The 16,214-nt window shown below is 42.8% G+C and overlaps 1 protein-coding gene across 2 annotated transcripts in view; it reads left to right on the top strand.

Moving 5' to 3' along the window:
* Positions 1–2,980: 2,980 nt before the first annotated feature.
* The window catches only part of LOC121597650 (zinc finger protein 236), a 71,696-nt gene continuing 58,462 nt past the window's right edge, over positions 2,981–16,214 (top strand). For both annotated transcript variants that reach the window (XM_041923554.1, XM_041923553.1), the window contains exon 1: positions 2,981–3,093. The gene's annotated coding sequence lies outside the window, so the exon portion shown is untranslated. The remainder of the gene's footprint in view (positions 3,094–16,214) is intronic.

Raw genomic sequence — 16,214 nt, 5'->3', positions numbered from 1 at the left:
TGCAATCTGGAGCTGGAGGTGGAAATGGATAGGCAAAGGAAATTTCACTACACGATACACAACCGATACACACACACACATCACCAGCCATATACGACAGACAGACAATCCGTGTCCACATATATACACAAACGCGGATGCTCGGTGCATCCACACTACTAGAGCGTCCACTAGTGTGTCGTGTTGAATACGGTTACATACGCCTTCGTTCGACTGCTGCTGCTACTGCTGCACCAAAAAAGGGGTGCATCAAGGTGCGATGAAAGAAAGGAAATTCTTTTCCCCTCCAGGGACGTCATGCGAGCGAGTCGGTATGTTCCTGGCGTTCTTTTTTTTTCTTCCTCCCCTTGTCTTTGCACTCGTTTCTTGAAAGGCAAATCGACGGGCCAAATTCCTCACCCTGCGGGTGTATGTGCATGGCGGGAGGTGGGTGAGCAACTGTTCGATTGCGACAACCGGTCATGCGATAAGCAGGAGCAGGCAAGGGTAAATCGTAACCAGCCGCCCAGCGCTCAAAGACAACGGGCCCAAAATGCTGCACCACGAATCTGGTGAAAACTGAACATAAAACAAACAAAAAAGATGTATGCCAAAAGCTCGTCGGGCCTGGAATGTGTAGCGCTGTCCACGCCGGATTGCTACGAGAATGTACCTAAAATGATTCAAATACCTGTACAAACTGTGACATGTAGCTTTTTTGTTGTTGTTGTTGTTAAAGGTAGAAAGATTTACGCTACGATGTCATGTAATTGGAGGAAACTAAAATGTGGTGCAAGACTTTCGAAAGAATTCTTCAGTTTGGAGTTACAGACTCCGCGATCGTATGAATCCTTAAACAGGCCACTCTTAACATTCTTCATCACCTCAAAATAATGTTTAAAATATATGCACTAGTCTATGGACTAATTATTAGAAATTTCCATTCAATTGATAGTAAATGAATGATGTAATTTTGCAATATAATTTTGATTAATATCCAAGTTCATTCTTGAAGACGTTAAATATTTAACCGCCTTGAACAACGTCATACATCAATTGCAGCAGATAAATTCAATTATCACTCGTTTATGCCCAAAACGCAAACTCAAAATGGTGCAGGGCTGCTTGCTGTAAATGGTGCAAATCGATCACAAAACTGACGCTGGCTAATTATCATACACCTTTTTCCTCTCCCCTCCTTATGTGCTCCTTCAAGCCCGCCAAAAGCCACGCCGTAGCCCTAAACGCACCCAATGCTTATGCCCATAAACACCTTTGTCGGGGTGCGTTGTCGGCAAGCAACAATCAGCGATCGGTTTAATCGCTTACTAAAGACCAGATAGTGCACATAAATAATGCCCCGAGCGAGCAAGCAACTTGCACCGACGCCGGCCGCGCACTCGATACCGCAAACGTGTTTCGGAGCCATTTTTCGTTGTTGCTTTCTTTATGTTTGCATGCTCTTGTTGTTGTGCTTTAATGCAGCTGGTGCGTTACTTTTGAAGCGTTTCGTACTTAATGTGTCTGCTGCCGTCTGTGCTTCCATAGCGAATTTGTTGCACAATTATAGGTAATGCAACCTACCTTGTAATATATAGATAATTTATTGTTGAAATAATAGTATCAATGATGAAATGTAATGCTAAGTCCATTGATAATCAATTATTGTACTCATTTTGTTATCAAAAATGCTATGAATATTTAAACGTCGCTACATGTTTACAAATTTTCTTCCAATACCATCTTTTGTGCTGTCTTATGGAACGAAAATGGAACAAAGTGGTTTTGAAAAATCGATGTTGTTATCTGTAATGTCGCTCTTATATCGGCCGCCTTTACCGAAGCTTTCGTCATCGCTGAAGACATCTTGGACGAAAATGTGAAGAAAATTGAAAAATTGAAAACGATAAACGCTGTGCCAAGCATGCGCACTGGCACAAAACTCAAACCCTCCGAGACAACATTGACGAGATGTTCGGCTGTGGGTTGACTTGAAATGATTTTTATTCGTCACTCTTGGGTTTTGAAATGGTTCGAAGTGGATGGATCCAAAATCGTGCTTTATGTTGAAATAAAATTGTACGTTTTAGTTTAGATAAAATTCCTGTAATCTCTTCTCCATATTTGATATTATTTTTTGTTGTTATTTATTCTATCTCATAGATTGATTTCAAACTTTAGAATTCTATTAGCAATTACTCCTATCTGTAGGTCCGAATTTAAACTCCATCTAACAAGCAATTAAGGCAATACAAAACCACTACTACAACCTAACCGTAGACTGCCAAGCGCAAGATTGCGATGCATTGCTTCAGTTGTGCGATTCACTACCAGCAGAGCGGCCAGTACAGCTATGTGCTCGAGAACCTTATTCACACAACAGAAAAAAGAGTAGAAACTGCCCTTATGTATGTGTGACAGAGCTCGTGTAAAGCAAAGAAAATACAAACTTGTACCAGATTCGTCTCAGAACGTAGCCGTCGAAAGTGCTGCCGTCCGAAGACGTTCCAACGTCTAACGATTATGTTTTTTCCTTTCTTGATTGACGCGTTCAATTGTAGTTGTACAGTTCCTAGCTCTTATTTTCTCCCTTCTCCAAAAAACTAAAACCTTATTCATGCTGTAGACAGATTTGGTTTTAGCGTACCATAGAGCAGCAGCGATGATTCAAATAAAACAACCTAATCGCATAGAATGGAGGCATATAAAGTTAATACTTTTTTTAATGTTATTCCCCTTGAAAATATACAAAAACAAGTAACAGATGGTATAAAATAAAGAAAAATTGCTTCTAATGGTTAATATACTTCCGCTAACCACTGTCGTCAAACAAATACTGCACCATTTTTAGGGCAATCAGCTGAGATGCTTCCCCTCGCCATCGTGCAACTCACGATGGCACTCACAGCGTACGCAAGCTCGCACACACACACACACACCCAGACACGCGCTGCTCAGCCAGTGCGCACTCAGTTTTGACAGTTCCTATTCCGGCGTCGTGTTTGTGCGGTGCAAGCTCCGTACGTTACGGGTGGAAAAGTGAAGTGTAGCATGGTTACAGTGCTTTTCGTGTGATAAATTGGGCATCTACTCGCTGAAGAACAACAGCGTAAGGTAAGGAAACCGTTCGACAAACAATAGAACACAGTGGAACGGTGCTCCGGGTGGTTTGTTTTGGCCTCTGTGTGGCAACAGTATGGGCAATGTTTTTGCACATATTTTGCACACAAAACGAGTTTCTTTGTGTTGCACTCCATTTCTCCCGAGCGTAGTACTGTTTGGTTAACAAATTGAAATGTGAGAAACATTGTAAAACAATTGAATTTGTTTAGGAAAAGCATATTCTTGATTGCTAGCGGTAGCTGCACCAGAATCAAAACAATGGGAACCGTCGGCCGGGAGACGTGTGCGTGTTTGTGTGTGTTTGTGCTGTCATGCAACGTACGCGCCGGCTAGATTGATGTAGTTGTGAGTGATATGTGCACAGCAGTGACACTCACGCTTGATTGTACCGCCCTTTTTAAAGGTGTGGCCTGGGCCAATCGCACCTCTGCGCTCGCTCCGTCCTGCCAAAACCGGCATGTTTGTGGCGGGGGAAATGATTGATGTCGGACGTCTTTGACGTGTGTTTTCTTAGCAGCGCTTTTACGGCCTTTTACTACCGTCTCTTTGCCCATTTGGTTTATTACTTTAATTTGTATCTTCTCCAAGCGTCGTTCCACCTGCAATGCGATACCTATTAGCAGCAAATTAAACCCACAGTGCATGGTTCAAATATGGCCATATGTGTGCCTTCAAAGTGGCTCTTTTGCTTTTCTCTCTTTCCCCCCCCCCCTGGAAACTTTATTACCCTGACCTTCAAGCGCACACACTCTTAAAGCGAAGTAGCATCGTTAGCACAAGGGGCGAAGGCATAAAACTTTAAGCTTGCCGCCGCCGTTTTCACGCAACCCGGGCACGAACCGGACGGAAAGGCCAGACAGAGAGTCAAAACCTGCCGCACGAACTTGCACGCACCGCCGTAATGGCCATAAAATCTCCGCTCCCGTTAAGCAACGCAAGCGTTGGAAAATCCTCTGCCCGCACCGCGTCACCACCATCCACCATCCGGTGCTGCGAAGGCAACATGGGTTGGCGGGATACCGCAAGGGCAAAGGGGACGGCATCCCAGGGCTTTGTGGGCATGGGGAATGAAAAAATCATTACGCGTGCAATAAAACATTCTTATGTTGTTCGGCCGACAAACGGTGGAGGCCAAAAGGCTGCGCCCTGTGTGTGTGTAACCGTGCGTGTGTGTGTGTGTGGATTTTCCTTCCTTTCATTTTCTTCCTCCTCCCCCACCCCCCGAAACAAGGCTCGTCTGGGGAGGTGGCGTGGAAAATAGCGTCGACGGTTGTGGTGTCGGCCTGTTGCCGAAAATTTCCAATCTGCCCCTGGGGCGGGAGGGGAGGATCTGTGGATAGGATGTTTGGTTGCATGCCACGGGGAAGGTCAACCACTCTTTTTGTGTGTATATGTGTATGTGTTGGTGTGTCGGTTGTTGCGTCTTTGGAAAGGAAACCGAGGAAGTAGATACAAAGGAAAGAAATAAGCCCATAAAAACATAACTGCGCCGTTGGCCTTGAAATATCGATTGACACCAGGACCGGCCGGCCCGTCGTTCTTCTTTTTTACGACCCTACCCAAACCCCGGGTTACGTCACAATAACGTGTGTTTGGCTCAAGCGTCGCACACAAGCGTCTAATGCTCGGGAGAGAGAGAGCGCGCGCCTTGCACCACCACACAAACAATCGTTTCTTGTTTCCCAAACGCTGAGCGCGCTGCTTTAAAGATGCTTTAAAGACCTTAAGAATGGCCTTGGAAGAGAAAGCGGTCGAATGTAGGTGAGGCAAACGGCATTGCGGAATAGCAAAAAAGTGTGTGTGTACAAGATGTAGATGCAAGATGCAACAATGCACAAATAGGCACATAAGAGAATTGAACCGTTTATTTACAGTTTAAAATGTCTATTTTTGTTAAGGTGAAACTGGTTCGTTTAAATCATTTTATGATTTTCTTTGAGTAATGAGCTACGCATAAAGCAACATTTTATGGTTTCATATCGTGACATGTATCCTTTTTCAATTCTTTTCCATTAAATTTTACTTATATTTGTTTTTATCTATGAGACAGATCGTTTAAGCGCAGTAAACGGAAAACGAGTGACAAAGAACATGACGAGAATGTTTTCCCCGCTCAAACTGATTCACAAGCACTTCGTATTCATGGACGTGTCTGGGCGATTGCAGCCAGAGCGATCACATCTCATAAATCATTCAAATGTAGTAGACTTCGGTTGGTCTTGGTGAAGATGCTTCCGTTCCGCGTGCATTTACATGATGGAAAATCCATTAAGCATTAAGGGTACAAATCGATTGGTATCAAACCGATTGCCAGATACCCGTTTGAATGTGCAAGACTGAAGTGGAGACTTGTGGAAGATTTGTGTGTGTGTGTTTTAAAGGCGAAACTATGATTTGGATTTATTGCGGGGGTTGAATTATTAGGTGGATTGTGATTTAAAGCCTTGTTGACACATTGAAGAGATAGTTAAGAGTAATTTTTATGGTTAATACAATAAACAGCAGAATGTAACGATAAAAAGATTATATTTTCTATTGAGTCTTGTGGTTAAAAAGGTATAAAATTGAATGTTCAATACATGTTCGTTGTTTGACTCTTTTTCAAAGTTTTAATCCATTGATTTTGCTTCGAAATTTGCAATCAAATAATCAACTAAAACTGGATTTAAAAAACTTGATTCATGTTAGCCCCCCGATCATGCTAGCAGGCAGTGGTAATTTTCTCATTTATAATTAAGATTAATGTTTGGTCCATCATCACAACATTTCCTTCGGTTCGAACGAACTCCAATGCGAATCCGGTCGGCGAATTTGCTAATGGGAGAGTGAAATCAATTTAATTCATTGACGAACAACTTCTACATTCTCCCTAGGAGATATCGGCCTGGCCTAGACTACAGCTCCACCTCAACTCGAGTAGCTTGTTTTGCGAACCGTTCGGGGGTTTCGCATAGACACACACTCACAATTAATCACCATAGCATCAGCAGGAAATCGAATATTTGCATAATGACACAAAAGTGAGACGTGTTTGTATCGAATTGGGAGGCATAAATATTGACCATAATTTACGATCGCTATCGCTAAATAGCAAAATAGCGGTCATGTTCGAAGGGGAACGTTTTTGAGGAGTCTACTACTACTTGAATTAATGGGACGACTGCTAAAAACGTATTTAAAAAGTCTAAAATCATAAAAAAGAAAAGTCCCCGTTTTACGACCACAGCAGTCTATCATTTTATTTGAAATAAAAGACAATTTTAATATTAAAGACTACCAATGAACCTCTTAAAATAGTCGTGCAGGTAAAATATACACATTCAAGCGAACGGAACCTCCAACACCTGCCATCCAACCACACTGATTTGCAACACATTCGACGCCCGTACGTTCGCACACGCATCAATACCGTCGTAAAACATGTGCCACTCTGTCAGCATAATTTTGCACCGCTGCAAACAACAAAAAAACTAACTCCCAATCCTCCCGGTAGCCCGACCGGCCGACCAACCGACCGCTTCCTTCCTAAACTTGATTGCTTTTTGAATCTTTTCCTTTCGCACCCTCCCCCTTTGGGACATCCCCAAACACGCACCAAATTACGATTGCCTTCCGTCAACCCCACGGTCACGGCTATGAACAGCGTGTGTCGTGGATGTGGATTTTAGGTTTGTATCTACTCTTACCCAGATATCTCCCCCCCGCTCAGCGTGTCTTTTCCCGTTTTTATTCCACATCTCTTTTCCTTGACACGACTTTGAGTGTTTTTCTGGCATCTTTTAAACCGAAATCGAAGCGCAAAACTCAAAAACTAACGCTCCCGGGCAGCTTGCGGCTTTTGGATGAAGGGGGACAAAATATCAATAACACAATGAAAGAAAAACCATAAATTATGAAGATTTATACTTAACTCAATCTATTCATTCCATTTCATTTTCTTAATGAATGATTTATATGCAACGAAACAAAACAGGCACACACTCACGGTGGTAGGAGCAAAGGGAAACTGAGAAGGGAAAGGCAGAGAGAGAGAAAGAGAGGGCGAGAAAGAAGCATAGCAAACAGCACCCTCCAGCACCAAAGACACCGACCGGCATCCGCATGAAAGGGCGACGCAGCCGGCCGATTTTGCTTTATGTGGCCATGCCCAGCATCCAAGACGGGCATTGCTGGAAACGATCAACAGCTATGACGGCCATCGATGACGGCTTCGAAGATGGGTTTGTCGATGAGGGCCTTATGTCCCTTAACGATCAAAAAAACCGGATCGTGGGAGGCTTTGGTCGGTCGTGAAATGCACCAGCGCAATAGAGCAAATGCGGGTTCACAGCTTCCACAAAGCAGGGCGGCTTCCGCCATTGAGCGTGCATTAGATTGGTGCAAGATTTATACGCTTCGCTTTGGACGATCTCACCTACTCAACTCGGAGGGGGAAAAAAAGAAGCTCTGATTGAAAGGCACTGCACAAGTGGTTCACTTGAGCGGGGTAGCCATTCATCAAATCGCAGACATATTTGGTAAACTCCTCCTCAACTATTAAGCTGGTATCTGGCATTTTGTTTCGACCGGATTGAGGGGATTTGTTAATGTTTTTTTTTATAGGAAAAGTTGTAAATTTCTTAAGCATGTTTCGTTTTTTATACTTTTGAATGGGGTATAATTAATTTTAATAACATATGTCTTGATTAGCGTTTTGTTTAGTTGTAATAGAGCCACTATAAGTCTTCGAATTGTCCACTTTCATTGTTAAATGTTTTTTAATGAAGAATCATGTGATTTTCAAATTTACATTTATTTTTAAATTAATTTGTTGATATGTTTGAAGATATCTGTTGGCTAAAATTCAAATAAAAAAACAACATCTGATTCTCAAAAAGGCTATTAATATTGGTTTCCTTATTAACATCACCACATTTGCCAGCAATCACAGCGCTCACAGGGTGATAATTTATTAACCTCCTCCGAATGGTGTAATCTATCTTGGGAAATAGCGTCCGATACCTTACCAGTAACAGTATCCAACATATGTGTGGAATGTTGAATTATTACATTCTCCCCACACAAAAAAGCGCCCGCGATCGACCGATTGAAGCCTCGCGGATCGGATGATCGCTGTGTGGAACACATTCGCTGCAATCGCACAATCGCGCACCACAAACGAGCTGTCGGTCGGTGTATGATTTGTGTCTGTCGACCACAAACAACAACCAAAAACCCTCCCAAAACATACCAAACATCCAAATCAAAAACCATATTTTTGTCGATCGGGGGCCCTCGGCGAGTGAGAAGCATATTTTTTTTACTCAACAAAAATCCACTTCTCCAAACTAAATGAGATTCAAAGCAAAATGTAACACACACACGCACACAGAAAGAGAGGCAGAGATGCGATGCGGGATGCGATAAACAAATGCTCTCCAAGGCTTCATAAACCATAAAATTGGGGAGTTTGCTTATAATGAAAACGTGTAACCTGATCGGAAATTAGTCAAACAACGCGGCCACGATTTTTATCGAACGAGCGCGAAGAAGGCAAGCCGGAAAAGATACATTCCGCGTCCACATCTTCGCGTCCGTTTGGCCCTGCTCAATCTAAAGGCCCGGGCGCCAATACCTGTTCCCAGTTGGTGGATCGATCATTGAACGTTTCGTATCATTCTTACCCTGTGATCGAACCTTTAGGAGGCTTTATATTTATCGGCAGTTCTTTTAATTCGTTTTCCCCTCGGTTCGCCTTCATTTTCCCTCCCCGTTCCAAAGATCAACTCCCGGCGCAGCGCATGAATATGGGATTCTTCATTCCAATTTGATGGTTTTTAATCCAATAACACTAAAATATCAAGCTCAGGAATCCCGATGCCATAACTCACTGTCATAAATTGTTATGAATGTGGCACACCTTCGCTCTCCTTGCTCCCTTCCCCCCGTGCGTGCACCTGTCCACGCCGGGTTTGTCGTTAGCGTCTTTCCACGCCACGGGACCAGTTCACCTAAAATGGATCAATCCCGCCATCGCCACAGTTTGCCGCGGTAATGCAGTGTGTCTCTGTGTGTTGGTGGGTCTGTGTGTGTGTCTGTGCTAGCACTGGTGTTTGAGAATATTATCGTCGGAAATTAAAAGCTCGTAAAACTTTTACGATGCTTAATTTTCCCTCCGCGTATCGCCTGTCGCTTCCTTTTGGTGCCTTTCGGTGCGTTCGGAATGGTCCGGGCGGTTCTGCGGTTCTGGCCACGGTGCTGTACCAAACGGTTCTTCCACGGTTCGGTCGCTTCCGCTTTTTCATCAACGATCGTCCCGTCATCGAAAGGGAAGGGGAAGGGAGGGGGGGGACGTCCAATCGCGCACTCATAAAGGTTTCCATTCCATTCCGACGGTCGTTATCTGGCGGTCGTCCGGTAATGTGACAATCCCATTTTCAGCGACAGGACAGGTTAGCGCATCCTGACGTTGATGGGAGCCACCTGAAGCCTCTGGTGGCCTGGGCGCTTAACGAACCGCACCGAAAGCTGGGTAGCACGTTTGATGAAGAAACAATTTAAAAAACTAAAGGCGGTACACGCATACAGCAGCAAATACTAGTGCAGGTATCGGACAGAGCGGGCTTATTACAATGTTAGGAAAAATGATGCTTTAAAAGTGCAAAAGAATAGCTAGGTGACATCTGGATTACAAGCGTTACAATAATAATATATCTGGTAAATAATATATAAGTGATAGCGTAAAGAAGTAATAGATGTTAAATAAGGAACCTCTCAAAAAGTATTTCGTAAAAAATACTCCTGCTCAATAACTTGGATTGTTGGATGATTTTCTTTAAATGTAGCGTTAACGTTAAATGTAACGTTAATTAAATGTAACTTTAAGGGGAGGATAAAGAAATGCTAAAGACATAGAAACATTGCTTACAGATTGTGAATTGACACGGAATAGAATGATTGAGAACTAATTCAATCTTTCATTTGCTATCAACTATTCTGAAAGATATTGCTAATATTTGTTAATGATCAGTTCACAAGCTCGGTACACTAGATGCTCCACTGCGTACCGTAGAATTACAGAATCCCTTCAATTACCTTTGTCATAGAATGTCGAACAGTAATGACATCATGCCGGAGCGTCGACGAATTCAAGACCTCGTATTGTTAAACTCAAGACAGAAACTGCTTTGTAATACGAAGCGTAGAATCTAAATAAGCGTATGTATATAAACATAAATCAATTTGAGCAGGAGGCACTATAAGTCTGTGCTTAAAACATTCAATCCTTTTAGTTTGACATTTCTTTGTGATATTGTGAAATATTTGGAAAAGTTTGGAAAATTCATGGATATTAGAATCCAAAAGAAACTATTTAATGTAATGATTCAAGAGATGAAAGCAAAATTAAGGAAAAGTAAATTTTTAATAGCTATTTACTCAAACTCTTTTTTGTGGCTTTTTTGCTGTTATGTTTGTCCATTGGACATTGGACATTGGACTACTTACTCCGTAAAAAGCTACGACGTAACACGTAAAACCAAAATCTTCACAAATGGTAAATTGATTCATATAAAGCAATTAGTTCTAGCAGCCTTTTACACAATCTTGCTCCTTGTACCTTAAATTGAGTGGCCATTTTTCACCTCTTACAAATGCTCCTCCTACAGTCTCACCCCAAACACTAAACGGTACAGATTCTTTTCCCTTTTACTGCAAGATGTAAATGCTGCTCGTTTTGCTCCACTTTGCAACCGGCCACAGCTACCATTGTGTGCACCAACGTGTGCACCCTGTCCAAGACGCACATAAAAACGGTCCGCCCCAGTAAACAATTTACCCAACAACCCAATCCCCCGAACTGGCCCGAAGATGTCGAATTAAGATAGGACCTAATGTTGGTATTTATTAAAACGTTTATTAACAATTTATTTCGCTAAATTATGATATCATTTAAGTGTTAAATCATTTTATTGCATCCAATTATGCATCCGCACCGGTAGCGTACCCAATACGGCGTCTCCCGATGCCAACCCCCCATTCACCTTTCATCCAGAGCAAAACACTGTCGTCCAGGCAGGCGTGCTATTGAGAATTGGCAAACGGCATTACCACCGTGCCAGAAAACCGAATAGGTGGTGAATGCTTCAGGGCACCACCACGGTGCTGCAAACTGCTTTCGTTCTGTGGGATTGGGATTTGCGGCACGGATTAATTCTCCTTCCCGAGGTGCAACACCAACAACGGATTGCTTAAGCATTATTTTTACCGTCGATTCAGCCGCGACACCCGCGTTCATCTCCTGATAATGTTACGGGCACGTTCAGGCAGGCACTCTTCGCCGTGCCGCACAAAAGGCACCAACAGACCCCGAAAACGTAATAGTGCCTCGCTGCTTCTGTGACCGGCCCGGCAAGGTAGAGAAAGAGCAGTTAAGCTTGCGCTTTTCCCAACAACAAAAAAATAGCACACAAAGCCAACCGAAAAGGAGCGCCGAGACTTGGGGCCGCTAATGTTTGCGGCCAGTACCGGTGCTGAGGTCGTGGATGCAAAAGGAGCGAATATTTTTGCGAATTATTGATAACACGGACCATAACGGAACCAGAAACCCGATACACTTGAATTAAAAACGAGCTCATAGCCCCACAAGCTCGCTGTGAGGTGTAAGAGATTCGGTGCAATGATAAAATTTCATTCTCCGTTCAGTTGTTGCGTTGGTTGGCCGATTCCCGGGGTGTAATTAGTTGCGAACGGGCCGGGACAAGGGATGCATGCATTCCGGGCAGCGGACGGTATAAGACGGTTTTGTCTAATATGTTTTCGATTCGGTCACGTTGACCGGAACGCTCCAGGGAAGGTGCTCGAGAGCAGTTTTTCGATAGCAAAACAGTTTACATGCCGTTTTAGTGCAGGCAATCTAATACAATCGATCTCTCGCTCGAAATGGTCAAGCAGGAAATGCAATACGCTTTCTCCCGTTCTGTCCCTCCGCTTGGCGAGAGGGTCTTGCGTAGGGTGAGAGTTATAAAAAATACAACAAAGTTAAGCCGTATGAGCATTGACCACGATCCAGCGCCGAAAAGCTTCGGGCCAGGGACACGGTAAAAGTATTTAACATGTTTTAGAAGATAGGTATCTATAGAATGAGAATAAAATATTACCATCAAATACCCGTGCACCGTGCCGTTCGTTCGTGCCGACCCATGACAAACGTTCGCGCAGGATTAAAAACCCACCGAAACATGGGAGAAAGGTAAAAATTCTCCCCAAAAAAAAAAAGGTGGAAAGAAAGTTCCAGCACACACCTAAAGCCTGTACATCTTAATAGACCAAAAAAAAAACGAGCGACCTCTGTGATGATTAATACCATTTTAAACGTAATCATCCATTCCAGCTTTCGACGTCAGGCTCGATTGGCTTGAGCGCTGTAATAATTACAATGACTTCGGGCTTTGGGCTGGGCATTGGGAATGGGAAACACAGGATGTAGCGCTTCGTGTGACCATGTGTATAAGGAGAAAGAACGAGCGATGATGTCCGTCCCGCATGCCACGCACTAAACAGCATCACAGTCTTTCATCATGCATCATGACGCCACACCGCGTTGGTACACGATGATTTACAACCAGCAGAAAGGCAGACCAAAAGTAGGAAAGAAAGAAACTTTCTAACTTAGAATGAAGATGTTGCATGCTCTGTAGGGAAAAAAATGAGGATATGTGTGTGTTAAGGATGTTGGAATTTGAAGAATGATTGCCTTCTTGATAGTGCCTCCCTCCGCAACAGGACGCACGAAAGGTGTTTTTTTATCCAGTTTCCTGTTTCTTTTTATGTTGTTAAGCTGAAGCTGAAACACACATGCTAGGTACGTCAAAAAGAGAGCTGAACTATTTCGTGTATTTTGTGCCATGAAATGCATTCGATTGGTTCACATATTTGTAAAACATTCTTCTACCACGTTTTGGAAAAGTTACCCTCCTGTCATTCTTCACAATATGATCCGATCTTTCGTTCAACGTCATCGCCGACCGATGCTGGCCATAAACATGGCCGGTGCGATAGATATACCATTTCTTCATTTTCAATCTTAATGGTCTCGGGGCTTGATTTACGTTCCAATTATTGCCGATGTCATTCATCCCCGTCCAGTTTCTGGTGTGATTTGTTTTGCTCCATCGGCGCAGTGAGCTGATAGCATTCCATCTGCTTCGCCTCTTTCGACCTTCAAAGATGAGAAGAATGTGTGTGTGTGTTTTTTTTTTTTTGTTGAAGTTTGATGGTCTCCACTCGCGACAAAACAAAATCATTCACCCATACGTAGCCAAGTTATGAAAGCAGCACATCGCGCGTCACCCGATCAGGGTGTCTATAAATCAATCCTGGGGGTAGGCAGATTTTGATTGGTTTTATGGGACCGCACCGGGCCCGCGGGAAGTGACCTTTGGGATCGATCAAATCCATAGTTTATAGCTTCATATTTGGACCTGTTTATTATCGAGCACGGCTTGTATCGCTCCGGCATGGAGATGGACGAAGATATGTGTGTGTCTTTGTTGTATTTCCTTGACACAAAGTATTAAATGTATGGTGACAAGTGTGAGTGTGTGTTTGCAAAAGATTACACTTAATGGGCCCACATGTGAGAAAGCGATCATTAAAGTGGGTTCTGATGACGATAACAAACAAAATCCCTCTTTGTTTTAAAACTTGAAAAAGCTTTAATATTTTCGACTAAAAGACATTTTTGTCTCTTTTTCATTTCTCCTTTCGCGTTACAATTCAAGCACTGTTAAACACAAGTCACACGCGCCAGCTCATGAATGGTGAAAGATAAACACCATAAAACATTTTATTGCTTGTACTGTTTTATGACTATGGTTTGATGCATTTTTTTTTTCTCTTTGTTTCTCATACCTCTTCTCCAACCGAGGGGCGAGAGAGAAAGAGAGAAAGAGCTCCAATGATGCTCCTTATACGACGCCCCAAAAACGGCCTCCCTCCCCGTGCATCCATTAAAACTGTATCCTCGAAAAAGAAACACACACTCGTATGATGATTTTACGGTAAGCGTTCCGTAAGCAGAACCTCAAGAAGCAGGAATAAAATTCTCTCCTCCTCGCTCTCCCTCTCTCCCCCCCCCCTCCCAAAAAGACGGGAAAGAGCAAGAAGGGATTCCCAGTTTTATGACTTTTGATCAAAAACACCTTTCCGGGTCGGCTGGTCGACTAATTTATTCATCCCTGGCTCTTTGTGTGATTTCAAAAGTGCCAACTTTTGTTTTCCCACTTCCACCGGCCGCCCTCACCATCGCGACAACTTATGTTCCATAAATTTTCTTTATCGATCCGATACGTCTTTAAGTAGCATTTTTTCGTAGGTCATCAATCGATCGATGGACCTTTTTATCAAGTGTGAAGCATTTTTAAGCGCTTACCACGGTTCGCGTCGTAAAACGGCTAAAAGGACGCCATACTACCAAACAACAGCGATATAAAAACACACACCTGCTAGCGTTGCATACGATACAGGAGCAGGAGCAACGCTTAGTATGGCTTCAAATATTAACAAGAAAAATATGGTTTACACACTGAATTTGCTACAGAAAAAATGTGCACCGAATTCGTGCGCCTTGTACGAGCAGGCAAACAACAAAGGATCGTAAAATTTAATTGCTAAAATGAATGCTTCTAATTTTATTATCGTCACGTACGTCTCGTTAACCGTATCGCAGAGTAAAAGGCAGGGAAGGAACGGCGCTTCATGTGTGGTTCGTGTGTGTGTATTTTACAAAATTCATTATATTTTATTATTATTAAGAGTTTGAATGAATTTCCATTTAAATCACAACCTTTGTCTGTAATTCGGTCTGTTTGATGGATAAGTTCAGTGCGCTCGCCTTGAACTCACTAGCCTTTTTGGTACGCTAATCCCAAGCAAGGATATTACTTTGCATGTGCCCATCTATCAACCGATTCAACGGAGACAACGACAATCGCTAGGACACATACACATCTACTGTGCTTCACCCTCGGCGCCGATCTCATCATGCCGCCGGGTTAACTTGCGAGCCATTAATATATTATAGCTAATTTTCTTACAAAACAAAGACACCGCCAAGATTAAGTTCCCGGCGCAATTTCCCGCCCATGACGCCCGTTGAAATGATGCCAATGAAGTGAAGGGTCCTTGCACCCCCAAAGCTACTTGTGTGACATGACCTGGTTTGAGTGTAGCAATGATGCTGGTACCGTATCACAGCAAAATGGGTAGATGCGAGAGAGAGAGAGAGAGAGAGAGAGAGAGAGAGAGAGAGAGAGAGTAGTAGTAGTAGATCACTTCCATCGAGACTACAGATATGATACTTTTATGTAAATACGAAGCACAGTCCCTACTTTACCCCTTCTGCGAGCGTTCGATGACATTGCTTTATTTAACGCTGGCGAGTAACGCCGAAACGACTGACTCGTAGCGCTCGGAAATGTGCTCGGAATGATAATGGTGGAATCAGGAAAATTTAATTTACTGAATGAAAATCAATACCTCTCTGCTACGATGCCCCGGACGTCTGCTGACGTGCGACTGTGGGTGTTGGGGTAGAAATTATGTACCTTTGTATTCTTGTTGGATACAAAAAAAAAACAGCTCGCTAGCAACTAAATTTGACCAAAGAGACACAAAGAAAAGGGTGATTTAACTTAAACTCGATGGAAATCGCTTTTCTTTACGGTCTATTAAGCTCTTCGGTTCCTTTTTTATTTGCGCTGCGATGGCATTTTCATTACTTACGTTATGTTTTAATATATAAAATGGGATATTAATGCTTAGTGTTGATTTCACTGAGTTTTTGTTAAATTCTCAACATTGTTTGATAGTATTACAGTAATTCAAATCTAAATCTACTGTAAACAAAGTGGAAAACCTTCTACTTCCTTCGAAATTTACAATGTTTCCGTAATTAAACTCTCACTGCCACTCAATCATTGATAAACATCATATTAATACACACATATCTTGACTTATCAATCGTTTTTTGCTACATTCCTCTCTCTCTCTCTCTCTCTCTCTCTCTCTTTCTCTTTCACAAAAACACCCAAACCGTACAGCGTCATTTAATTTTTCATCTTTCATGTCCCTAT

The sequence above is a fragment of the Anopheles merus genome, chromosome 3R, assembly GCF_017562075.2.
Source record: "Anopheles merus strain MAF chromosome 3R, AmerM5.1, whole genome shotgun sequence".
NCBI lineage: Eukaryota > Metazoa > Arthropoda > Insecta > Diptera > Culicidae > Anopheles > Anopheles merus.
This window is presented reverse-complemented; position numbering and strand designations above follow the sequence as displayed.